This window comes from Rhagoletis pomonella, unplaced genomic scaffold, assembly GCF_013731165.1.
Source record: "Rhagoletis pomonella isolate Grant_MI unplaced genomic scaffold, Rhpom_1.0 Rhpom_scaffold_00006, whole genome shotgun sequence".
Taxonomy (NCBI): domain Eukaryota; kingdom Metazoa; phylum Arthropoda; class Insecta; order Diptera; family Tephritidae; genus Rhagoletis; species Rhagoletis pomonella.
This window is the reverse complement of record NW_023458560.1, coordinates 47,124,686-47,152,265: the sequence shown is the minus strand read 5'-3', so window position 1 is coordinate 47,152,265 and position 27,580 is coordinate 47,124,686.

The window sequence follows — 27,580 nt, the reverse complement described above, 5'->3', positions numbered from 1 at the left end:
TTTTTTATATTTATTTTTAACAGACTTCAAAAAAAGGAGGAGGCTATCAGTTCGTCGGAATATTTTTTTTTTTTTTTTTTTTATGTATGTTAGCGCATAACTTTGGACCACGTCAACTGATTTCGATAATTCTTTTTGCATCGGAAAGGTAGTGTCTCAGAGGTGGTCCCATAATACTAATCTGGTTTAGATCCGATCATTGGATCATGAAATATATATATGTATATATATTTTTTTCAAGTCGGTTTTTTTGCTAAAAGTTATTTATTTCTCAAAACCTTTGCAAAGTATCTTATGCTTAAGTTTTTACTTTTTGCCAACACACACGCGTTCACATTTGCCAATCCACATATGTGCATACGTACATTCATAATTTTTTTACCAACACAGAATCTGAAGTATACATACATTCGAATTAGTTTTGCGCTCTTTGGGCGGTGCTTTTGTGGTTTGAAAGGCGGTGCTAATTAAAGTGACTTCTGTTCATCGCCACCGGCAGTTAGCCAACTTCTTCCACAGAAGCTTCATTTATTTTGTTAGGGCTTGGTAGAGAAGCTTAGTGACTTTGTTGAACAACGCCGCCGCCGCCACTTAAAGATGGAATTTGCCAAATACGCAAATTTAACGCTTTAGTTAGGTAAAGAAGATATGTACACATGTATGTATGTATGTAATTTGTGTGGCTACCTGAGCAGACTTAACTGCTGCCGATGCTTTGATGAAACGTCTGCAAATAAAGCAGCTGTTGATTGCAACACTTGGTAACAGCTGCAGTTTGTTTGCTAATTTAGAAAAGCTTAGTTAATTAACATGGCGCATGAAAATGAAGAATATAAAATTCAAGTGTTTGATGTTCATTAGGGTGTTCGATTATTCGCTCCTTTTCCAAAACCGGTTATTGAAATATTCGAAAAATTGCAATTTAAAAAAAAAATCGATTCCCGATTTTGAAATTAAGAAAAGAAAATTCTAGTGCTTGATGTTGATTAGGGTGTTTTCCAAAACCGTGTTTTCGAAATATTCGAAAAATTGCAATCTGAAAAAAAAACCGGTTCCCGATTTTGAATTTAAGAAAAAACCTTATAAACCGGTTTTATTTTACATAGTTTTCGTACATATTTTGGTATGAAGTCATGAGCAAAAATTACAATAAAACGATTGACAGTAAAGATAGCTTTCCTTTAGAAAATAAGTACAAAGTTTTTTTAGATCAAAAGTAAAACAAATAAAAATCCGTGAAAATTTGGTCTTATTTTAACTTTTTTAATATTTAATTGCATTTCTTCTGTCATGCCGCCGTAACCGAGAGCTTAGAGGTGCCACTTCGGAAGTCCATGATTTAATTTCTGGTCCCAGCAACATCAAAACAAGTTTTTTTTTCAAATAGCGGTCAAAAAATGGTAGAAACCAGTTTGGAAAACCCGAGTCAATCACCCTAATGTTGATAGTAATTCATCTGTTAAAAAAATAATAAATGATTTCATAATAAATAATCAAGATTAAAATACCGAAATAACTGCGGGGTTTTCCTATGCTGACTACACACGGCGCAACAGTTGAAGCAACTTGTTGAGGCAACCTGTTTTTCTTGTTCAATACATACGAGGCAACCGGCACGGCAACCAACACAAAATATCAAAATACTTTGATTTTCGGGCGACGGTTGCGCAACACGAATTTCTATGAGCAACAATGTTACACACGAGGCAACGGTCGAAGCCACATGCCCTGGGGCCTATTTCACCAAAAGTGACGGTCGCGACAATTGTCGATTTTGCTATAAAATTTCATAGCCAAAATTGTCGGCGACATTTTTTCTGTTTCATATACGCTGGTAAGCAACTGTGAACATTTTTTGAAAAAAAAAACGACAGTGACAATACTGAAATGTTGTCGACAAAGGCGCCGTCGGAAAGTTTTCACGGGAGAATTTTGTAAGTTTTTTTTATATGGTAATTGCGCAGATTTCATTACTTTTCAATAATTTTAATATTTCTTAAAATTAAAATACTGCAAATGCAATTAGTACATATGAATTAAATATGCATTTCATATGACTGGCACAATTTTTGTCAACGACAATTTTAAAACCCGACAATGATACACATTTCTTACTTTTTTAATAGAATTTTTCATGGAATTAAAGCGGTGATGACAATGGTTTTTATGAAAGAAAACACCCACCAAACTGTCGAATTGTCACTGACAGTACGGAAAATGCTTGTCGTTACAAAATTATCACTGCCACTTTATGAAATAGGCCCCTGGTTGATTCAACGGTTGCCTCGTGTGTAGTCAGCATTAGACTCAACTCATCTGGTCTATTCGAAGCCACACATTCTGGACTTGTAGACTTTAGTTATCAATTAATTTGAGTAAACTGAAGAGGTCCCATCGCAGCCGCCTACTTTTCTGTCATGACCCAAAAGTCGTAGTTAGCGCCCAACTGTAAAAGCTAACATAATTAATTGCACCCCGAAGGACTTATGCAACTTAAGATCAACAACGCTTCGGAATTTTCGGCTGGACGGTACAAGTTTGGGGTGAAAGTCTAGACATGTGCCAGTTGTTAAGGGCAAATAGCTTTATTGAATATACGCCCTAAAATTGCAGTCTCAGTATACTAAAGTAGCCCGAAATAGCCGCTCACGGCATTCGTTGTACAGATGGTCCTATCGACGATTCTGTAGTAGAAAGTAGAGCCCTTCACGCCCTCCAAATTTCTTATCATAATGAGAAGTGCTTGGGGGCTTTCGAAAACTATTTTATTTGCGCCGGTGAAGTCTACATAAAAAATGCGATTACGAAATGTGCGAACTTTCGCAATGAGAAATGAATTGAGGATCTTTTTGGTTTTGCCCAATCCGATAAGCGAATTATTGCCAAATAATATTAATAATAATAATATTTTGGCGCTTACACTTTTTCTAGGTCTTAGGATGAGCTTTTCCTCTAAATTGTTGAGTACGTTTTGCTGTTACACCAAATTGCGCGACTTACAATTTTACGCCGCCTCCGAACGAAAATCGTTTTTTATGAGAAGCTTTTTCGTGCAGAAATACACTCATAGGTTTGCCATTGCCTACCGAAGGGCTACCTTCTTCTTCTTATTTGACACTAGAACCGTTCAAAATTGCGGACAAGTCCTTTTGCGCTTGGTCCTTCCATTGTGGGCGACCTTGCTTTCATTCTCCACCCATAGATGCGGAGTCGAAGGGTCTTTACCCCACGGTACGGCGCAATCATTGTATTTATATGCGCTTAACTATCTACATGTCTCAAAAAAGCTCGTAGAGTTCGTCATTCCATCTGCTTCGGTTCTCTTCGCCCACGCGAACAAAGCCATAGATCACTTGCATAGAATAGTTCTCTCGTAAGCCCCCAATCCCTAATTTGCGCCATATAATAGGATGGGCATGGTGAGAGATTTGTAGAGCGTGATTTTTGTTCTTCGAGAGAGGGTTCTGCTTTTCAATTGTCTACCGAGTCCAAAGTAGCACCTGTGGGCAAGTTATTCTTCGCTTTATCTCCAGACTGACGTTATTGGTGGTATTTATGCTGGATCCTAGGTAGAGAAAATCCTTCACTCCTTCAAAGTTATGAATGCCAACAGTGGAGGTACTTTGTCTTGTCCTCCTTCGCCGTTGGACCAACCTCTTTACCTTCTTTTTCTGGCCTCTGCAATGGCATCGACATGTCTGGGGCCACCAGGGAGGTACACTGAGCATATGGCCTACACTTATGTGTTTTCTCCGAGAGATAGATCCACCTTCACTACGCTCTTATGCTGTGGAATTAGAAAGGCGTTAGGTATCATCAAGCATGCTCTAGGTCTTCTTCGTTGAAGGCGCCATTAAATACTCCTTTATCTGAGTCTCATATATGTAAATATCCAAAATAAGGGCGAAGTGTGATGATACTTTCGAAATTTCTGTGCCAAAACAGCTGAAGGCATCTTGTAATATTGTAAGTTAACTTCGTGTTACAGACACTAACGAGGGCCTGATTAACTCTGACATAGTCCTCCGTTTCTTGTCATATAAATACCTCGTTATGATTTTGTACTTTTTTAATATTAATTTACAGAAAACCACACCAAATAATTTTGAACGTTTTTACTGTGCAAATATTCCCCTCTGCGTTTGGTCGATGAGCTACTTCAGTCTGTAATTCCATCACTTCTTTAAAAGTCTTAATTTAACAAGACTTGTTGCCTGGCTATTCAAAAATACAGCGCAACCCCCGCGGTTTCTGGTAAACACAATAAGAGTTCATCCCTGCTCTTATGCGTCAATCCATTTGGGTACAGTCTGGGTAGATAGAACTTTGAAATCATTGAAAGTTTACTCCCTACTTTGAGCTAAATGAGTGTGAAAATTGTTTCCTGCCGGTTTTTTAAACAGATAAAATCAGATTCCACGCTTATCCGTACATCATTAAAGGATTTCAATATGTATGCGGTCATACTCAAATGATATTTCTGTCCACAATTTCGGTTCTTACAACCTAAAAGCAATTTAGGAAGCAGATCCTTTTTGGTAACAGAATCTACTTTGGGCATGATTTATGATTTAAATATAGGCCAGCAATTTCGATTTACCTTATTTTAAAGGCTACTAAAATAACCGTCGATCTGTAGGTCGTCTTTTGTATGCACGGTTTTCAAATGCCAACCAATTTCTTACCCATTATTTTCCTACAAGTAGGCAAAGCACTGCCTGAACACGTCTGAACAAACTTCAAAGGATGGCTCCACTGTTGGTGACAGGAGCAATGAGAGCGTGCTCAACCGCGGTCTTAGAGTCGCTCCTAGATAGGACCCCACTCCACATATTTGTCCAAGCAGCAGCAGCTTCGAGGAATTTTCGAAAGGAAATCTGCTTTGGAAGGAAATTTCTGGTCAAAATTCCAGATCGAGATTCTGGTCAAATGGTTTAACAGAAGTAGAGCCCAGATAAGTACATTGGTACACAGACGGATCGAGGATGGACAGGGTGGGTAAAGTAGGAGCGGGTGTTTTTGAACCTGCCACCAAACTTTCTATTGCAATAGGTATGTACTTGGTTGACGGTATTTCAGGCCGAGATAATAGCAATCTCAATTTCCGCCAGACTCAACATTGAGAAGGGTTTAATAGGCGCATTTCTAGTTATGTGTTCAGATAGCCAGGCGTCCATATAGGACTATCCTACCCTTGGAAACAAGGAACACGGTATTACTATGCTGTGTATGCGGACAATGTGGGATCATGGTTATCGAGGCCGCCGACGAATTGGCAATACAAGGCTAATTGTCTGTACTTGTGGGGCCGAAATCCTTTTGTGGACTCAGTTGGACCTCTTCGAGGCTTATAATCGAATCGTGGGTAAACTCAGAACGCTCTAAGTACTAGGGAGAGGTAGGAGGCCAAGTACAGAGCCGATATCAAATTGATTGTTGGCTACCTGACGTGCCACAATCCCCTGCGTTCTCAAGTGCATCGGATTAGTCTTTCCACAGAGACGGATTGCCGTCTTTACCTTGAGGACGAGGAGACGTCGGAGCATATTATGAGTGATTGTCCAGCATGAGCCGGACTAAGACTTTAATACTTCTGTTCTTCCACAGTCGATACCCTTAACATTAGGAATTCGTGTACGAAGAAACTTTTAGCTTTTATCAGGGAGGCTAATAACATCTTGGACCGTCAGGGTTAGGAACATCATACTGATACAAAAGATCTTCTAGGTCACGATGTCCCTTGTTCCACACAAAAAATTTACATTACATTACAAGCAAAGAATCGTAAACCTTTTTAGTGCGGTATTCTTTATCTTCCAAGTATTTGGTGCTCGTAAATGAAAGTGTGAACAATCTCCCAACTGTGGAGCAACTTAAGGAAGAGTTGCGTCAGGTTACGGCCGAGTTATTGCTCGAATTGTGTGAAAAAGTCATCGAAAATTACTCCAAAACGATTAAGTCCGTGAAGTGCATTTTAATGATTTGGTTTTCCACGCATAAGAACATGGTCAAAACTTTATTATGAAGTAAAAATTTTATCGAAATCGAAATTCAATGAGTCATAGTCTCGACTATAAAAGCTCATCATTATGTAAAAAAGACCAACATTTAACTTACTTTAACTTTTTATACCCACTTCAACAAATTTTTAAAACAAAAAAGTTCATATTATACAAAAAAAAACTGCAAAATTTGCTGCCAATTAAAGTATCTGAAAATCAAAAAAAAAAGTAAGAACATATAAAAACCACTAATGACAATAAATCCATACACATTTTCAGCCAGCAGTCACAACACTGCGCTGCATTGACAATGAATCCATCAAAAAGAACACGAACATGACTTCATTTTGCGAGACGCGTCATTTGCTCCGACAAGATTGTGCTGCGCATGCGCGAACTGCCGCCACTCACATAAATACTTGGCGCGCTGCAATTATGGTAAGCGCAATAAGACCACAAGAAAATAATCGTTCATGTAGAAATTCGAAAATTTCGCAAATGGATTTTTGTTTGCGACAAATCGCGGCTTACAAATGACTGTTGGCTAGCCGGGGCTCTTAGCTGTTTTTGCGCATTGTTAAACTGCCAGCGCGCTGGCTGTCGTTACCAATTGCCACTGCAGCAATACGAGTACATAGAGTTAATAGCGGCAACCAAAGCAAGAAATCAATTGTCACGGTCGTGCACCTGAGTGTTTTTTTTTTTGTTTTACTTAAACAAAATTAAATCGGTAAGTAGACGTACGAATAAGTTAAAATCGAGTGTCGGTCTGTCTGTGTAGCTAACTCTTTGAGGAGCAGCGTTTGAGAGATGCTAGCGGGGGCGGAGGTACTACTCTTTATTATTGATTTGAAATTTAAATTCGAATTGACACCATGGCCTGCACTTGTGGTGATTTAAAATTTTTTTCTTTTTTATTTACATTTCGCTGTTTTCATTTGTCTTCGCGCAAACCATCGCGGTTTATTTGCTTTGGCGTAAATCGAAATAAATAAACATTCAAAATGCTTTTATTGGTAATGTTCTAATCCGACTAAATGGCGTCAGATGATTGATTTTAAACATCAATTTGTTTTATCTCTTGGAAACCACAACGACAAAGTGGCCATATGTCTGTACCGGCTACTGCAAATCGATAACTGGGTATTTCGATAACATGGAACACTCCTCTCTAATTGACCGTTGTTTCCGAGGCAACGGATTGATGAAACCACATCCCGCTGTATAGCAAACGTCCTTAAATCCAGGCCCGTCATCTACTCTAGCACAGGAAATAGTTAGATTCTTAGCTACGAAGGGTTGGCCAGAGGGGGGAGTGATCTCCCCTATGCTATGGTCCATCGTAGTAGACGAACTACTACACCTTCTTAGTGAAAACGGCCTCGACGTTCAGGGCTATGCTAATGATATTTTCATCCTAATCAGAGGTAGGTTCGAAGACACTATCTCTAACCTTCTACAGAATGCTCTGAACAAAGTCGCCAATTAGTGCAGTAACTATGGGTAAAACGTAAACCCCAAGAAGGCTAGCATAGGCATTTTCTCCAGAAAAAGGAATAGGGACAAATTACTAGAACCAATCCTTCAAGGAGAAAAGGTAAACTTCTCCGCAGAGGGCAAATACTATCTAGGAGTTTTCCTTGATGAGAAGCTCGCATGAAATCCGCACCTAGACAAAACTATTCACAAGACCTGCCGGAAGCTAATGTGGCGGAACTGGGGCATCAGACCTAAACTGGCAATGTGGATGCATGATGCCATCTTCAAAAAAGAAAAATTGGTGAAATGGTGTGTAATGGTGAAACGGTGAAAATGTCTCCAGGTGGAAGACATTGGGTATGCATGAGAACAATTTTTGCAATGGCTGGCCTGTGGGAGCTATGCAGGTTGCGCAAATCGGGCGAGTCTAGCTGGTCGAGCGGGTCTGGCTGGTGAGCATTACTCCGGTCTATTTATGGTGCGGCCCTTCGGGCAGTAACGTGGTGGTTGTGGTTTACCACCCAAGTGCGGGTAGAACCAGCAATGGTTCAATGTTGAGTTGCATTGCAACCGGGTGCCGGGGCACGGAGAACGGCAGAGACTTTAGGTAGGTTTCGGCCCTACCAAGGTGGCCATTGTGTCCACCACACACTGCCAATTGGTACTGAAGTTCTTGCTTTTCAGGGCGCTGATCAAGGCATTTAAATTTATCCGTTGTGCTTAAATGCACCGTGATGTTATGTCTTTTTTTTGGCAGGAAGTCACATTAAATCTTAAACACAGCTGTTTGCATTACGTTTCATCTCAGGGGACAATTTAGGGGACAAGAAGCTTACACATCCTTCCACACTCAGGGTTTTCGAAAAAAAATTTAAAAATTCAACGCGAGTTTTCCTAAATTTCGCTATTTATATGAAAAAAAATATTAAAAATTTTATTATTTAGATAAAAATTCGTGGAATTTTTCTAAATTCTGTATAAAGTTTTGAAGTGTGATTTATATGGTTTTTGTTAAAACATGAACCACATTTTTATAAAAAAATAACAAAAAAGTTTTAGCTTCAAAAACATTGTAAATATTAAGAACAAAATACCATTCATCCACTTGTGACCGCCAGTGTATATGTTTGTATTTACATTCACATTATATTTTTCATACGAATATATCTTCGGTCATGAATAGTGTTGCATAACTCGTGTTGAAAAAGTAATATTTTATAGTGCAGTTCCGTCAACTTTCAAGATCCAAGTACTACTCTAAACATATATTGTAATAAGATGCTCTATTTCCATTAGCAATACGAGGCTCAATCCCTTTGAATGGCATGCGAACTAGAACGACATAATTTCCATCGCTAATTGTTCAAGAAACGAATCCAAAAAAAAAAAAAAAACAACGCTTCCCTTCATTTCAAGTAAACGAGGTACCTAGCCTTGACTTTGTTCACACTTTTGAAATTGGTGCCCTTTCACCCTTGCATACATATGTATTAGGGATGCCAAAATATGAGAAAAATTGTGATCCCGGCATTTCGGGATATTTTTTATGTAATCCCGGGAATCACATTGAGTCATAACTTTTATACATATGAGTAAAAATTCAATATCTGAAAGCATTTAAACATACCATGAAATAAGACTATTTAAATTTTACGATAAACTGATTGCAAAAATCGCATATTAATTAAATCAGACAAATTTCAAAGTAATGCATTTTTTAAATTGTATTTCAAAAACCATGTGATTGAGGAACGCATACATCACAAATAACAATGTAAATACCAGGTACTTTTGAAAGTAATGATTAATAAAAAAACATTAAAACATTAAACAAAAATATATAAAAATAATTTCTCTAAACTTATTTATTCTATTCTATAAGGAAATGGCGAATGGCTAATTTTTTGCCATTTTCTTCGCAATTTACTCGAAATTTTGAGGGTGTACGTGTCAAACGGATCTCAGAATCAGATTCAGCGGGTCTGGTTAGCAGCACACACCCCTTTTTTGTGCCAATGTTGTTATTATTGCACTTAAAATGTGTTCGTAAGAGCGGCAAAGTATTCTAAGCGGAGTCTTCTAATCTTGACCTGAAGTTGTTGCATAGCATAGATAAACGATAAGTTTATCCATTTGAGGAGGTTTTCAGTAGATTGATGTCAAAAATTATCTAACTTTTCCTTAAAACTCTCTGTTTCGTTTACCGTTAGCGACGCTATGAGTACATTCATTTAAAACTTCTTCAAAAAAGGTTCAGACTGCAATTTAAAAGTACAGTTTCAGGCTTTTTCTTAATTGCAGTCAAAACGGCATTTTACAAAGAACTCTTAAAAGCTCCAAAAATCAGCTCATACTTCGAAATTCATAAACAAGTTCTTACTATCAATTGGATATTTCAAATTTTGCGGGATCCCGGGATTTGCTTGTATTTTCGGGACCTCAAAAACACCGGGATGCCGGCATTGGCATCCCTAATATGTATACAGACCACAAAGCATCTTGAGGTATGTAGGTGCTTAAGCCCTTGTGCAGCTGTCTCCCTCACTCTCTTCGCTTATTTGCTGCCTCATTGTCTCTCTCTGTGAGTTGTTTTAATTGCGCCAATTTTTTTTCTTCCTCCTTACAAATTGTTAATTAAAACAAACAAGCTGCATTGCCACTAAAAAGCAATAAATTATATGTGCAATTTAAGGTGGCTAAACGACTCAACAACAGCAAAAGCAAAAAAGGCAATGTCATAAAACAACACCATATACAATTAAGAATTGTGTAAAAAACTAACAACACGAAGAAACAAGTCAAGAAGTGTATGTAAGTTCGGGTGAAACCGAACTTAATATACCCGGCACACGTATTGCCTTTTGCAAGGGTGTTTCTCTCCCGATTTCAAACATTTTCGATCATATGCCCGATTGGACTAAATGCAATATTTGAGCCGAGTTCGGTAAAAATCGGTTATCGAGATGCACATATATATATATCTATATATATGTATATGTATGTATGTAGTCATAAGTGGCCGATACCAGGCCCATTTTCCAAAAATGTGTGAAAATCTCATTTACTAGTAAGAGGTCTGACAGGCGTGGCTTAATCGACTTCTCTCTATATCTATCTCGATTCCTTTAGGTTGTGTTACAAACAACCGTTATGCTAGCAAAGTTATAATACCCCTGTGCACAAGTGCGCTCGGGTATAAAAAGTTTTTTTTATATGGCAAGAAGAGTGCAAAGTATGAAAGTATTTAATGCATTTTATGATATGAAAAAAGTTGAGAGGAAGAAAACAACAACTTTGTTAAACAAATCGCACTTATGGCACTTCGGTCAAAAGATATACCTATTAATTAAGAATGTTACTCATATGTCACAGGAGAGGTGATATGTTTGCCACCCTTAAGTAACTACTAAAGCATTATTCAAAATATTTCTGAATAACTAACTCAAAATAATTTGTAGAGTAGAAAGGCAAAGGTCTCTGACAATACGAGAATTTTTAGATTTATCCATTTTTAGTACATATGTATGTACAAATATTTGTCATGAAAATGTGAAGCACAAACCATTAAAATCGGCTTTTTATTTTCGGACTTATTCGTGTGTTTTTTGTTGGTTTCACCCGTGCTTATGACAGCTGGAACGTCTTCTATGAGGTGGGGTTGAGTGAGGTGAGGTGAGGTTAGGTGATATTAGGTTAGATGAGGTGAGGTGAGGTGAATTAAGGTGAGGTTTGATGCTTTTGTCTCAATCCCTTCCTCTATCTCTATCTCTATCTTTATGTCAATCCTTTTCTTTCTCTTTATCTTTACCCTCGTGCCATCTTTAGCGTTATCTTTACTTTTATCTTTTTCCTTATCCTTATCATTATCTTTATGCTTATGTTTATCTTTATTCTTTCCCTCATCACATTTACCTTCGTCTATGTCTCTTATTTTAGTTCAATTTAAATTCACTTTTGTCTTTATCTACATATAACTTTGACTTAGGGCGTGTGTGAATCGATAACAAATTTCTATGGGGAAAGCTGTTGAATAATATTTTTACTATGGTGAGACAGTTTTGCCAATCTACTGTGTGAAATGAAACATTTTGTGACAACAGTAAATTTTTGATAACCTCAGAAAAAAAAATATTACAAATAGAAGTTAAATTAAAATTTAAGAAAACATCTACCATCGTTGATTGCAATTCATCAATTTAAGCTTTTATTTAACGAAAAAATACACACATCAACAATATTTGCGATTGTCAAAATTTTCTATGCATTTGTCAAAAATTTCACTAGCCTCATGGGCTACTTAAATTTTTTTTTTACATCATAGTTGTCCAAAATTTACTTGCCGCGAACTTTGTTACCGATTCACACACGCTCTTAGTTGAATTTAGGTGAGATGAGTTGGGATGAAGTGAGGTGAGTTGAGGTAAGCAACATAATATGACATAACATATCCTGATCTTCAGTTTTATCATTATCTTTGTCTCTTTGTTGTTTATCTATCTTTGTCTCAATCCTTCCCTTATGTTTAATTCTCTCTCTATTTTTATCCTTATTTGTATCCTCATCGTTATCTTTATCTTTATTCTTTTCTTAATCTGTTTACCTTTATCTTAAACCGTATCCATATGTATTTAGTATTTTAAATTTACCTTCATCTTTGCCTTTATCTTAACGTGTTATTATTTTTATTTTTATCTTTGCACTTAGCCTTTTCTTCATCTAAAAATATTCAACTTTACCTTCATCATTGCATAAATTCTATATCCAAATTTTATTCTTAAACCACTGCTTGGAACCTTTTCGGTGCTGCAGTAGGCGCTTGAGATGATCTTGAGCCTTCCAGCAAGAATTCCGACCGGACAATGACCGAGCTTGTTACGAGATGCTTAGGTTAGAAGCTCCCATAACAGTCGACGGTTCAAAGGCTTTCGCCTATCATTCGCATGTTCGCACTACATGAGTGTCGTCCTGTCGTGCTAGCGCAACGGTCCAGAAGTTACCTTCGGCATTACTCTGCCCCCGAACCCACATAAGGTCGAAATATGTTGCTATCGAGAGAGAAGCAAAGCATGCATAGATAGTTTTCGAACAAATACTAAAAATCTAAGAAACCCTATTTCCGCCTGGCGATCAGAATACATACATACAAGTATGTAGTTCATCTCCTTAAAAGGTCTTACATTTCTAAAATTATCCAGTTCGTAGTTCCGTTTATTGGGGCTATCTCTGCACTGCAGCTATAAGAGAGCCCAAATTTCTTTGCAGAATACTCATCCGCCTATCTTACCATCCAGCTTCAAACCAGCATTGAATAAGTTCACAAGATTCCTGACTCCGCTCAGTGCTCTCTGGATGGGATGTGGGTAGTGAAGGATCCACTAGAACTCTGAGTCGGTGTGCACGGATGGATGGATTCAAGCTTGAATTGATGTAATACATCTTAGGATAGCGAAATTTCCATGCTGGAAGCGAGTGTAAAGCCCACGCGCCTTAACTTAGCTGCGGCAACTTTGTCTGCTATATTCATTAGCCGAACGTTTAGCATTGAGTTATTTTGTGAGCGTAAGGTTAGTCCAAAGTTTCTCACTGATTCCAACTATGTCAGATATTTGCACTCTCTTCGGCTGCTGAGCAATAGTGGCCGATTGAGTGCGCTCTGCAACACAAGGACACTATACAATAAAATTGACTCAATTATAGTAACAAGGAACCGGTTAACCAACCTCAGCGTGAGACTCCAGCACTTGCCAATGAGCCCTCTGCAATAAACTTAATAAGATCGACCTAAAAATTCCAATGATTTATGGAGTTAACAATTTCCTCATGCAGGACGTTATTGAAAGCCCTTCCATATCAATAAGGGCACCAGACCCATACAACTTCCTGATCTGCTGCGCTTTTCAACAAGAGAGCAGTGAAGACTTGCGCGTGCCTACTCGCACAAAAAGTATTTGAAAATAAAAAAAAGCATTTCGAATTAATCAAAACGCTATTACGAGACGCTCATTTTCTTTCAGCGCCAGTAGATTCGCATTTAGATCATCAGCAGCAAAAAACATTTACTGCCAAAACGTGTTGCTAAATTTACAGTACGAGTACTTTGTAACCAACTGGGGCTGATGAGAAGAGCCGCCGCTTACTCTGAACTGCCCTTACTACTGGCACCTACATATGTACATATGTATGTATGTAACAGCGGCGATGCATTTTCGATGCGCAATTTAGAAATAAATAAGCTAGCAATAACAACGAAATTAACTATACCAACAACAGCAACAACTTCTAGTGAACTAAATGCATCTGCAAATACGAATAGCAGCAGCAGTTGTTGGTTGGTGCAGCAGCATTCACAATTGGCCAGCGAGCGGCGCAGTTGGTGTTATGAAACCGACGTCAAATGCAAAAATATATTCACAAATAAACTCGATATACATACGAGTATATACATATGTACATTAGACTGCATCACTCCCCATACAAAAAATAATCGGTACTATTTTTCCATTGGAATTATAAAATCTACTATATCTTAAGACGTCCACCAAAATATTTCGGAAAAATATTAAGATTTAAGTGAGCTGGACCGATTTGAAAATACCTCCAAAAATGTTTTTTTTTATGAATAAAAATAGTTTCTTAAAGATTTTTTTTGAAAAAATCCCCTCAAATGACAAAACGGTTTAAGCTTAAAATATTTGCATAAAAATATTTTAAAAAAATTAAAAAAAATTTTAACGGAATCGTAATGATGATGCTGTTTTTAACATTTTTCAATGATTGGTATAAGAAAAACTTGAATAACTGAACCTAAACTCTTCCGATTTAGACTTAAGAGGTGTCATTGGAAAGGTATTTTCTCACCCTTTTCACTTATTTGCTAATAAACTTATTCCAAGGATGGAAGAGAAAGGTAGGAGAAACGAACCTCATTCAAAGTTGAATTAGGATGTTTTGGTATTCGAAAAAAAAGATGGGACACGAATGACGTTTCTTTTGGCCAGAAATGAAAACGGTGTGAAAATACCTTTCTACTGAGATCCCATAAGTCTAAATCAGAACAGTTTTGGCCCAGTTTTTCGTAAATCAATCTTTGAAAAAAGTAAAAAAACAGCATCAAAAATCTCAGTCTTACGATTCCGTTGAAAAGATTTTTAAATATTTTTATGCAGATTTTTTAAGCTTATTCTAATTTGTCATCTGAGGGGACTTTTTTCAAAAAGTTCTTTAAGAAACTATTTTTATTCATAAAAAACTTCATTTGTGGAGGTAATTTTAAATCGGTCCGGCTCGCTTAAATCTTAATATTTTTCCGAAATATTTTAGTGGACGTCTTAAAATATAATACATTTTGTAATCCCGACGGAAAAACCGCAACTTTTTTTGGTGATGCAGTCTAATGTACATACATACTTGCAAATACTTATGCAAAGACGCAGCCGCAAATGAACTGTTGATTTATAAAACTTAGCATGGCACAAAAACTAAGCTCTAAAACTGAAAAAAAGGTAAAGCAAACAAGCGGGTGTGGGTTAGGAAAAATGTTTAGAGCTACTCATCCGAGACAGAGGTTTTGTTTCCGACTTTTGTTTTACATACGTTTATTGTTTGTATACTATACATACATATGTATGTATGTGTGTGTTTGTTTAAATTTTTACTAAACCACATGAGCTACCAAGAAAAATCAGTCAGAAATGCAGTCAGCTGTGAAGCTAACTGCCTTTGTTGCAGCCACAATGAATTTGGCGATTTGAATTTTTTATTTTTGCTTTCCAACTAAGTCACGTTCGGCGCATTTAAAATGAAATGAATTGAGAGAAAATTTGTTTGCAATAGGAAGTATTAAAATAATCGGCGGAAAATGGGTGCAACTAGAGAAGGTAGCAAACCCTTAGTATCGATTCCCTAAGTATTCGGTGGGATTGAGACTTAAGTGGTGTTATGTGAGCCACTTTGGACGTGCCGGGTTAATAATGCTGACTAAGAGAGACACTCCTGTCATCCATCTTTGAACCGTCCGTGTACGTATCTGAGCTCGAGGACAGAGTCCGCTAGCCCAATCTTCGCGATCTCCGATTTTAAATTGGAACATTCTTTTTGTTGCAGAGTCTTTTGCCGCCATACTCCGGATGAGTACGACATGCGGTAGAGCCCCTCCATGATTATTGAGTCCACACCCCATGTTACTCCAAAAACTCTTTTACAGTCTCACAAGACCCCACAATGGGCCAGAAGACTGAAAAAGTGGCCCAAATTGTTGCTCGACTATTTAAACGTAAAAACATGAAAAAAATTATTATCCAAGGTCTCAAAATGCGTAGTATATTGAAAACCTCCAGGTGTCCTAAAATTATGAAAAATCCGAGAAGACACGTATTTTGCATTTTTTGAAGCTTCAATAGCTTTAAACGTGTTAACAATTCAACGCATTTGTTCTATTTTCTCCCATTCTACTTGGGATTTTGTGTAGAAAGTTTCTGGAAAAAAATTTAAAAAAAAACAGGGTTGCCAGATATATGAAAATTTATAATTATTCAAAGGCTTCACAACATACTTCAATTTCTATTGTAAAACAAAAACCGTTTGAGGAGATTAAAAAATGTTTTGGAGTGGGGTTGCCACCTTTCTTAAAAGTTACGATTATGTTTATTAAAAAAAAATGTGTGCTTATTTAATATCACAATATGGGTATCAAAAGGAAGGTGTTTGAATAAGCTTTAACACTAACATATCTTTGATTAGGATTGAATATCTACATATCAACTAAGGCTATCATTTTTATTAACTAATTAAACACCCCACTTTTTTATTAATTTTTATTTATTATTAGTTTTCTTATCTTTTTGTTCTAAGTACTTTTATTATATTTTTTTAATAATTTGAATAGTAGAAGAAAAAATTAAAAAGCTTTCACTGTTTTTTATTTAATTTTTTTTAATTTTTGTTATGTTTATCTTTTTTTAAATAATTTAATTGACGGAAGAAAAAACTCAACAACTTAAAAAAAAAAACAAAAATGTGTTCATTAATTCCAGAGCAATTTGTAATAAAGTGGTTCAATGAAATTTTTGGAAAAAATTATAGGTAACATACATTTATTGTAAAATATACTTAAATAAATAAATAAAAACAGGCATTTTTCGCAAAATATACACTTAGGATTGAATGACATTTTAAAGGAAATCCCATGATTCATAGAGATAACATCATAATTTCCATTAGAAGATGCCCAATAAAAATATGAATTTGCATGACATTCTTAGCCCTATTTGTTTGTATAAAAATGACTATAAAGGAAGCTTACTCATACGTCGTGTATCACTAATTACAAAAATCGCAATATACGCCGATTTGTATTAATGTAGAAATCTTTGGCTTTGGAATGGTTAGAATTTATTAATAAATTGATCGAACTTTTTCATAATTAAGCCTTGCAAACGCTTTTTCAGATTTTATGGAATCTGAATTTTTTATGACCATAAGAAAAGGTTCCAAATGCCACAATAAATTATTTGTTTTTGGAAGCTTTAAAGTATCTAATTTAAATAAGTTTGTTATTTTAAACTCTTAAACATTGACTTTTGGCCACTTTCCAGTTTTCTGGCTCCCTGTGGGCCAATTCGGCTTTTACGACAATTTTTTCAATATGGCGGTTCCAATTAGGTCTTTTCGCGTGCACGAAGCATAGCATCAATCCAGCCCACACCAGATGGATCTATGCCTATTGGGACCAATTTCTTTGAGGTAGAACCATAGGCAATATTATCGGAAGCCCCTTCTATGACCAATAAGATGCACAGAGCGCTTTCAATATTGCCAACCAAACACCGTAAAGCCAAGTCAGTTGATTTCACTTTAACATAAGCGATTTGAGTCTAATGTAAGGGAGTAGATAAGATCAATTTGTTCCTAATGTGCAGAACTAACAGTATCTTTATTGTTTCGAAAATTAAAGGCAATTAGTCTTCAAGATCAGTATGATTTAGCTAAGTCATTGGGCCTGTTACGCGCTTTGGGTGGGAAGAAACAACACCGACAACCTCCTCCAAGCTTTCGGTATATATGTATGTATGTATTCCTAGCAATAATTAGCCCTGGAAACCAATTATGTCCTCGATACTTCTTTATAGACATGCAGAAAAGATGATATCGCCCCTGCACAGTGCTTCCCTTTCATATAAAATGTGGGCGAAAATAGAATTATGAACGGATTGAAGTGAAAATTCGCTTCTTAGTGAAATTGAGGACGCTAAATTCAAAAACGTTTTTGGATAACTTTCATACTTTCACTGTAAATGCAGTTGGAAGTTGAAAACTTGGGTTCTTGTGGCTTTTATATAGGTATGTATATATAGTTCGTTCTATTTTCAAAAGTATAAATAAAGATTTTTATTTTTGAAACGGGTTGCCACCTGTTACAAATTTTATTAAAATTATTTAATAAGTTAAATTAATTAGATATTACAATATGGGTATCAATTGAAATGGTTTTGAAAATGTTTTACTTCTAAACGACACGTAGAAGGGTTGCCACATGTTTAAGAAATCAAATTCACTTTAATTAAGGGGATAAAGCAACTGAAATATGTATATCAATATGAGTATCAGACAAATAAAAAAAATTGACATATTTAGCTTAAGTGAAGAGTAAAAACATTCCTGAGTTAATTTAAGAGTCCAGTAATTTAAAAGGAATGTAATCAGAACAAATCACTGATCGACAATGTATGTATTTGTAATAAATTCGATTTTTTAAATAGGTGGTAACCCTCTACATATAGTTAATACATATTTCGATTGGTACTTAATAATTTCTTTAACTTATAAAAAAATTTGTATCTATTTTTTTAACAGGTGGCATCTCTTAAAAAAAAACTAAACCTTCTATTGTCCACAGGTCAAGCTTTTTAATCTGATACCTAATTTTTGAAAATAGAACGAATCGTGCAGATCTTATGGCACTGACAAAAAATGAAAAAAATTATTTTATGCATTAGCAAAAAACGCATTACTTCAGAAAGTGCACAAAATGAGCAGGTTTTTTTTCCTTCCTTCGAAAGCTAAAAACCCGTACTATTTAATAAGATAATAAAAAATAACCTTTCTTACATATATTTTTTATTCATTCCATTAAAATTTCGCATTTTTGGAAATTTTGTTTAAAAAAAATCGTTTTTCTGGAATACTGCAGGGACCCCCAGAGTATTTAATTTTATTCCAAAATTGTTATTCCCACAATTTTCTACTATCTATATGGAAACCAACATTTTATTTAAAATTTTTGACATTTTTTCCCGTGAAGAGCTTACGCTATGCTCTTATTAAAATTCTTAGTATAAAATTTGTCGGCTTAGTGGCTTCCTGGCGGCATATAATTTATTTTTTAGGGAAATTTCTGTTTAATTCTTTTTAGTGGACAAATATTTTTTACAAAAAAAACCCAACACGTTCACATTGCAGATAACGAATTTTTAGATTTTTGCCCACTTAAGCGCCACTGTGCCGCTCTGATATGAAGGTTTCGAAAGACTCAAATACTAGTTCAAAGGCTAGTTCAGGACTAGCTCGGTGTACAGATGTTTACACATCAAATTTAACGAGTACCTGGTACTCACGCCTTTTATATGTTTTTTCAGTTTTTGCTCCATCATCAACTTACGACTATCGTCGCCACACAGTGGGCAGAAACGAAACCCTGTATTCAAAATAAAATATCTCCTTTCGAAATTAACTGTTTTGGTAGATTTTGTTTTGCATTAAGGTAAATTGTTTTTCAATTAAATGTAAATATATGCATATTTCAAGGGAAAATTGTGTAAAAAGTTGAAACCAAATATTCAAGGCCAATTGTGGGTTAAAAAGTAACATTTAATTTTTAAGTATGTGTTTCATATCGAAGCGTACACACTGGTTTGGTTGTACTTAATTTGAAAGTAGTAGAGGCTACGATTGAAATTGGGAATGGTATTGAGATAAAGATGAAAGTTAGGGTTAAAATTAAAGTTAAGGTTAAGGGCAACGTTAAGTTTGAGGTTAAGGTTAAAGTTAAGGTTAATATTGAGTTCAATGTTATGTTTGAGGTTAAGGTTAAAGGCAAGGTTAAGGTTAGAAATTAAAAATTGGCATTTTTTTTAGAATTTTACTCACTCTTGTTTGAAAAATGAAATATTATTTTTTTACCTACAAGTGATCTTGAATATTTGGTTGCAACTTTTTATATAATATTCCCTTGAAATATACATACATATATCGCACGTTTAATAATAGAGTAAAAATTTGTGAAGTGGGCCACCATTTTTTCGAAGGTCGAGCTTTCTTTTGTGCAATTATCTGTTTATGCTTCACAACGATAAAATAAAAATACGTGTTTCACAATTTTTCGAAATTCGAATTATTTTGTAAGTTATAGCTATTAAAATGTTTCAAAATTTTTTAGATTTTAATTATTTTTGCACGATTGGTAATACCGATTCTGCTCAAATTTTAAACAGTTGAGAATAATGGTGTTTTCTTCCCATTTTTATTTTTTATTTGGCCAAATTTTTTTTTTATAAAAGTTAGTAAACTTTTTTTAAATATTACTATCATCTCAATGGCTTCAAAATTGCGTTTTAGGCTAATATTATTATACGTTCTATTAGTAATTATTTGCAGAAAAAAAGTTTTGCCGCAATGCATCCAGACGAAAGTTATGTAATGCATTTTGTATGGAAAAGGTTTGCCGTAGATATTTAACTCGCATGAGTTCTCAACTGTTTAAAATATGGGCAGAATCGGCATTACCAATCGCGAGAAATTAAATAAAATTTTAAATTAAAATCTAAACAATTTCGAAAAATTGTAAACTTCCAAAATAATTCGAATTTCGAAAAATTGTGAAACTTGTACTTTTCTTTTATCGTTGCGAAGCATAAATAGATGATTCCACAAAAAAAGGTCGACCTTAGAAAAAAAGGGGGCCCACTTCACAAATTTTTACTCAATATAGAGAAGTATTTAAAAATTTAAATTTTTTGGGAAAACGCAATCAAAGTTTGATCAACTCATACAGTCGGTATACAAGTTGAAAAGACCCATATCCTTGCGATGTTTGGGAAGTTAAGCCATCTGTTAGGCCGAACATGATTGTATGACGAAATCTCCAAAAACGTAAATTTTGAGTTACATCTCTATATTATTAAACGTGCGATATGTATTTACCTTTGATAAAAAAAAACACCCAAAACAGTTAATTTCAAGAGGAGATATTTTATTTTGACCATAGGGGTTCGTTTCAGCCCACTGTGCGCGTTCTGCCAAGCTGATTGCTGTAGGTTGCGTCGATGTCTGTCTATGGCTGATTGAAGCAATGGTGATTATGAATTGCAGCGCATATATGTATACATATTTCATGCATGACTCGCGGATTAATTATTAAAAAAAATGGCTACCTGCGTTTTCATGTTCACCAAGCGCGGAAGAATCGAATGCTGTTGGCTAAATTAGCAGTTGAATATTTTGCTTAATTTCATTTGCAAATTTCGGAAAAAGGCGAATAAAAAATTTGGAAATTAAATGACAAATGCTGGCAAATTGGGTGTGATTACTTTTTTTGGCATATTTTTTTTTGGTTTTGTCTGCTGATGATGTTGCTGCAGCAGCTGCTGTTGTTCTTGTTGTAGTTGTAGTTGTAGTTGTATTTAGTGGTGTTGCTCGCTTGCGCTTTTTGGCTTCACGCTGGACGCACAAAGTGACAGACTAAATTGGCTTGTTTGTTAATACTATGTCATTTGATGGCATGATATCATTGCAGTCATATGTTTTGTATAAAAAATATTGCTTTTTTCTTAGATTTTTTATACTTCTGTGTACACTTCAGTGGCGAGTATCTGCTGCTGCCGCGCTGTTGTGTCTGCAAAGAAATAAGTGATCATCAAGGAAATTACAAACATACACACAAATACACCTACATATATACATATGTATATAAATACATCAAATATGAGCAACATGTTGATTTTTATTGCAGTTCATTTCCAGATGTCATTAGAGTTTTAGGCAGACTTAGCATAGTATGATTTGGAGGCGTCTCTATATGTATGTATGTATTTGCCCATATACTGTCCACATAATATATGCCTTGCACTCGGACTATGCCCACAACGTGCAACAACAATTTAAAGTGTTTCTTGCAACTTGAATTCCATATTCATTTATTTCGCATTTTCGCAAGACACTTGAGTGTAGCGGACACGAAAGAAAAAATGACAAAAAAAAACAACAAATCGATGGACCGCATAAAATGAAAAGAACAAACAAATTGACCCAGTAAATTGCGCAGATATCACTGCTTTTACATTGTTGTTGTTGCTGCTGTTGTTTGTTGCTTGTGCAACATCTGCATTACGAGCCATCGCTAAATTGAGTAATTGACGAGCACGCCAACAGTCGTCCGTCCCCACAGGAAAAGTGGCATGACAGCAAGCGGAAGGCATGATTTTGAGCAGAGAAACAAAAGAAATGAAAGAAATAAACAGAAAACCTGAAAACAGTCACAGTGATGAAATGTATGTATTAAAAGATGACATAACATTTGTGACTAACAGGGCTATTCTGGTAACTGTCTTTTGTAAGACAATTGTCAATTCTGGCAACTATCTTGGAAACTCTTTTCTGTCTTTCGAAGGACCATTGAGAGATCTGCTACGACGAGGTCTTAGCACTATTCTGTTTGTTTTTTGGTAATATATTTTCCATTTTAAAACAATAAAAACTAAATATTAAAAGGAAATTAAATTATACAAAGAGAAAAAAATTGTATACAAAAAATTTAAAAAAAAAAGATTCTAAGATGAAATTACCAAAAAAAATTTATTTTTTACACTAATTTTTTTTAAATTATTTTAAATCTTAAAGAAAAATAAACTAAGCAATGAAAAAACTTAAATAAACAAGTAATTTTGAAGCAAAAACAAAACCGACTTCAATTCTCATATAAAAATATATATATATACTACCTTTCCGATGCAAAATAATCGAAATCGGTTGACGTGGACCAAAGTTATGCGGTAACATACATAAAAAAACAAATCTATATATATATTCCGACGAACTGTTAACCTCCTCCTTTTTTGGAAGTCGGTTAAAAAGGAACAAAATATGTTTCAAAAAGTAAAAGGAAATAACAAAATCTGTTTAATACAATAAAATCTAAAAATTTAAAAAACTAAAATTTTATTTTAAATACATAAAACATGTTTTGCGAAATTAAATGACATTAAAAAAAAATTATACATTTTTCCTTTTAAAAAATAAAATGTAAAAATTAAAAAAAAAAAATAAAACAAGTTCCTATAAATTAGCTGAAGTTGACAAAATACCTTATAAAACAATAAAATGTAAAATAAGAAAAAAAATATAATTAGAAAAGAAAAAGGTTTTGATAAAAGCTAAAAATTAAAACAAACAAATTAGTTTTAAGTAAGCTGTTGATGGAATTTAATATTAATTATTGTTGTTGTTGTAGGCTAGTCGAGTTTTATTTTGAATAAAAAAAAACTAAAATAAAAAATATTCTAGAATTAATTAAACTTAAAAAAAAATATTTTTATTTTTAAAAACAATTAAATCTAAAAATCAAAAGAAAATTAAATCGAAAAAGCAAAACAAAATAAAAATTTAAAAAGAAAAAATATTTTTCTAAGCATTAAATAAACTTAAAAAGAAATTTTAAAACAACAAAATCTAAACATTAAAATAAGCTCCTGGAAATTGAATGAAATTAAAAAACTTTATACATTTTTCTTTTTAAAGCAGAATCTAAAATAAAATTAAATTAGGAAAGAAAAAAATTGAATGCCAAAAAAAATACATAATATTAGTTTCTAAAAATTAAATTAAATTCAAAAGTATATTTCTTTCGTTTTAAAATAAAAGAATATAAAAAATTAAGTTAAAAGAGGAAAAAAATAATTTCTTAAAAAATAAACGAAGCTAAAAAAATCCTTTGAAAATTTAAAACATTAAAATCTAAAAATTAAAAGAAAATTAAATTAAAAGAGAAAAAATGTAGTTCAAAAACTTCGAACTTCGGGTCTCTCGAATGGCTATTACTTTGCTCACTCGGCCATTGCGACTTGTTGGAGCAGCGCGAGCAAAATGATCTCCATTTGGAAAATGCTGAAGTGCTTTCTGTTCAAAGAGCTTTTCATCTTGAAAGTTGGCAAGGGAGCTTTTTTTGTGCGACTTTTGTGCCACAATAAACTAAATCTCTTCCAAACTATCTTGTCTGCTATCTTTCTATTGACTTACAAAAGACTTGCAAATATATTAGCCAAAATTGCCCTGTAAGTCGATATCGATGTTTTGGTAGCAGCAAGTTACGATATAAAAAGCAAGTAAGATTTCGTCGTAGCTAATAATAATAATTTAAATTTCTGAAAGGTGACAACTCTTTTATAAAATGATTTCTAAATGTACATCTAATTTTGTGTAAATAAGTAAGTTAACACAGTTTTATTATTTTATTTAACTAATTAATTTATCTTAATCTTTTTTAACAGGTGGCAACCCACGTTAAAAACATTTTCGAAATACGTATACTGTAGGTTTCTTAATTTCTTTTTCGTTTGACACCCGCATATTAATACATACTAATTTTTTGTAACTTCTTAAAAAAATTTCATTTGACTATATAAATAGATGGCAGCCCTCTTCAAACATATTTTTGAAATAATGCTTTCTTAAACTTCTTTCGCTTGACACCCATATTCTAAAATTTTTGTTTAACTTACTAATTAAAAGATAAATTGAACTTTTATAATAGATGGCAACCTTATTCAAAAAATAATTTCAAAAGCAAGCTTTGTTAATTATAAATTTGGTTTTGTATTGTATTACATAATTCGTTTATGTAACTTATTAATGAGCATGAGGTTTACTTCTTAAATACGTGGCAACCCTTTTCAAACACATTAAATCTCTATTATAACTCTTTCATTTTATGATCATTTTGTTAAACTTTATTCATTAGTTTATTAGTTGAACTTAATTTTAAGTTCTAAACAGGTGGCAACCTTCTCCGGAAATAAAGCTAACTAACCCTCGTCAACGCTGCCATGATGAAATAATTAATTTGACTTTTTAAAATTTTTATTTCTAAAATATGTGGCAACTCTCAAGAATAATTTCGGAATAAAGCTTTCTTAAACCTCTTTCGTTTGGCATTCATAATGGAATTTAACATCCAGTAATGAACCCGCATGGTGTTAAAACGCCCTAAAGTTTAATTCCAAACCCTAGAAACTATTCCAAAATAAGGGATCCGAATGCCATATTTCATCTAAATCGGTGCAGCTGTTTCCGAGTGACGAGTGTCTCGCATGGTCTCGGTTTTTAATATCATCAAATTCCAAATAACACTGTACCAATAAAAAAGTTCTCTCTTCAAAAATTCAACACTCAAATTTTAATAGTTTGTAAACCTTGGGTATAAGTTAACAAAATTCGACTTTCCATACAGGCAGAAATCCTTTTCAAAAGTATTTTCAAACTAAAGTCTTCTTGCATTTCTTTCGTCTGACATTGTGATAAATAGTTCAATTAAATTATGAATTAAGTTGAATTTGATTTTTCAAACACGTGGCATATTTCAATAATTCATCTAACTTTCTAAATAATTTGAATGTAACTTTTTAAACATGTGGCAACCCTCTTCAAACATAAATGTTCAAACTAAAGATATCTTAACGCTCTTTCGTTAGACACCCGTATTTTAATATTTCATATAACTTGTACTTATATAAGTTAATTGAATTCTACTTTTCAAAAAGGTGGCATCCCTCTTAAAAATATTTTTTTAGACTAAAACCATCTTAAATAACTTTCGTTTGACATCGTGTTACATATTCTAATAAACTACTAAAGTAAGTTGAATTTGGTTTTTTGAACATGTGGCAACCCTCCAAATATAGTTCAGAAATAAAGCCTTGTGAAACTCATATCGAGTGATACCCATATTTTAATAATTCATTGAGCTTTAGTAACTTAATTTTAATTTAACTTTTTAAATGGGTGGCAACTCTCTTTGAACACCTCAAAAATATTCTTAGTGTTAAAATTAAAGATTTCTCACAATCTTTTGTTTGGCATATTTTAAAATTTTATTGTTTATAAGTTAACTGAATTCGACTCTTCAAACAGGTGGCACCCTCTTCAAAATATTTACAAACTATTACCTCTTTAAACTCTTTTCATTTCGCGCCCATATGGTGATATGTACATATTTCTATTGGCAAGTTCCCTTAACTCAAATTGAATTTAACTTTTTAAACAGGTGGCACCCCTCCTACTGTAAAGTTAACAAACAAAGCTTTTTAAAACCATTTCAATTGATATCCATTTTGTAATAATTGGTTTAACTTTTTAAATAATTTGAACTTAATTTTTTAAAATCTGGCTACACTTTTCGAAAAAGTAAAACCTTATTGCACATCTACAGCCCAAGCCCTTAAATTTTACACCTCACTTTTGACAATCGACCCAACGGTGCCGATCTATTGGCTTTGATTATTAAATAATTTGAGTTTAATTGTTTAACAGGTGGCATTGTTTTTTCGAAAAAATAAAACCTTAATACGTTTATAGCGTAATCCGTAAAAAAAGTCCAATGTCTAGATCTTAGGAAATAGTTAGTTGGTCATTGATTTGCTGCCGGACTTCGCTTTGGATGAGATGCTCTATCCCGTCAATATTTGATGATTTTTTTCAAAGACGGAACTTCTTGAGCTTGGCATTGTTGCAGCGATCAAGGTCGCTAAAATTCAACTCAATGGCTTATGTATCTAACAAATCACTTGCATGCTAATGATTATAGCCTAGCTGGAGTAGCTTAACAAAACCCGAAAAAGAAAATACATACTGTCGTAATAATGGAATGAATACATTCTTACACACATGCAAGTGCGCCATTGTAGCTATATACTAAATACTAAATTCAAAATTTTATTAACAACAAAGCTTGGATATGGTTGGAAGAGCAGCGTTTACCGGTACTCACAAATGTAAATAGAAACCCGGTAAGAAACATTCGCATACTAAAACGTATTCTAATGATTTAGAAATCATAAAAGCTGTTATCGTAAAAACCAACTTATTCCCGTGGTAAGAAGTTTGGTGCAAAGTGTCGCTTTGTGGATCTTGTAAAAAGTGGTAAGTTTATTATTAAAACCCTCATTTTGTTCTTGGTACATATTGGTGTGTGAAGGGGGTTTTAAAGCTATTTATTTCGAAAATTCATTATTTCAAAGGGCGTTGCCACCTGTTAAAACACGTTAAGTCAACTCTAATTAATAAGCTAAATAAAATGTGATTGCCAAACGAAAGATGCTCAAAAATGATTTATTTCTTACATATTCTATTAGAGGGCTGCCACCAAAAGGGTGGATATGAAACAAGAGAGATTTCCGAAAGCTTTGATTTTAAAAGGGCTGCCACCTGTTTAGAAATTCAAAAAAAATCTAATTAACAAGTTAAATGAAACGAATGAATGAAATGAAAAAAAGGCTTTATTTCGAAAATATTTTTGAAGAAGGTTGCCACCTGTTAATGGTCAAATCAATTAAAGTAACAAGTTCAATAAAGCATTTTAATATGGATATCAAACTAGGGCAATTTAAAAATACTTTATTTCGAAAATATTTTTGAAGATGGTTGCCACCTGTTCAAAAAGTGAAAATCAATTAAAATAGCAAATTATATCAAATATTTTAATATAAAGGATAGGTGTCAGGAAAGCTATATCTATTTCGAAATTATTTTTGGCGAACATTGCCACCAGTTTGGGAATTTAAAATCAATTTAATTTACAAGTAAAACGAAAATCTACTAATAATATAAATGTGAAAGTTTGTTAGCGCGTGTGGGAGTAAACTCGGCATAAAGATAGCTTTCGATCTGGCTTACCATATAGCATATGTTTAAGAGGGTTGCCACCTGCTTAAAATTTAATTTAAAATCCAACCCTTTAAGAGTCTTATTAAAATTTATACAATATGGATATAAAATAAAAAAGGTTGTAAAAGGATTTATTTCGAAAATATTTTGGGGAGGGCTGCCACCTGTTG